Source organism: Chaetura pelagica, unplaced genomic scaffold (assembly GCF_000747805.2).
Source record: "Chaetura pelagica isolate M959 unplaced genomic scaffold, ChaPel_1.0 scaffold697, whole genome shotgun sequence".
Classification (NCBI taxonomy): Eukaryota; Metazoa; Chordata; class Aves; order Apodiformes; family Apodidae; genus Chaetura; species Chaetura pelagica.
The window spans coordinates 38,102-38,805 of record NW_009953927.1 but is presented as its reverse complement, the minus strand read 5'-3'; positions in this window follow the sequence as shown (position 1 = coordinate 38,805).

Below are 704 nucleotides of genomic sequence, written 5' to 3'. Positions count from 1 at the left end.
AGGGGCTTCGTGCCCGCTGTGTGGGCGTGAGTGTCTCGGCTGCAGGGAAAGGGGGTCGCCAGGGGCCTTGTCGGGAGGCTTTGCAGGGCTGGGGCCTGTGTCCCGGTGTCTGTGGAGAGACCAGGGACCCACCCCGGCTGGGCTGCCCCGGGCCGGGGGTGACGCTGCTGGGAGAGCCTTGTTCTCGTGTGCAACCGACACAAAGTGACAGTCAGTGCAAGTAACAGGTGCCAACTGTAAAGAAGGCCGGAGGTCAGAAAAATGATGAGACCGTTTGAAGGGCTTGTCATTGAGTAGTTGCTGGTTTCAGTTGAGATACACTGTTAAAAATAATATATAGTCATTTAATCTTAGCTTTAAATACAGTTTTCACTGTTACATGAAGCAAAAATGAAACCTTGCGTTCCCAAATCAGATAATCGGCTACAATATTTTAAAAAGGGTACTGAGAGGGTATGGATATCAGAGGGTTAACAAGAGATTAAATAAAGGTGTTGGTGTTACAACAGTCAAAAATACATTTTGTATCTTCTCCCCCCAGTGAAATAACTAGTGTAGTTTGAAACAGAGGTGGGAGGCTTAACAAAAATTATTTCGAAAGATGTAACATAGGTTGTTATAATAATATACACAAAAAACAAAAGTGATGAGTTTTCCTCCTGGAAAAAACACAACATTGATAATACAACATTATTTTTAATTTA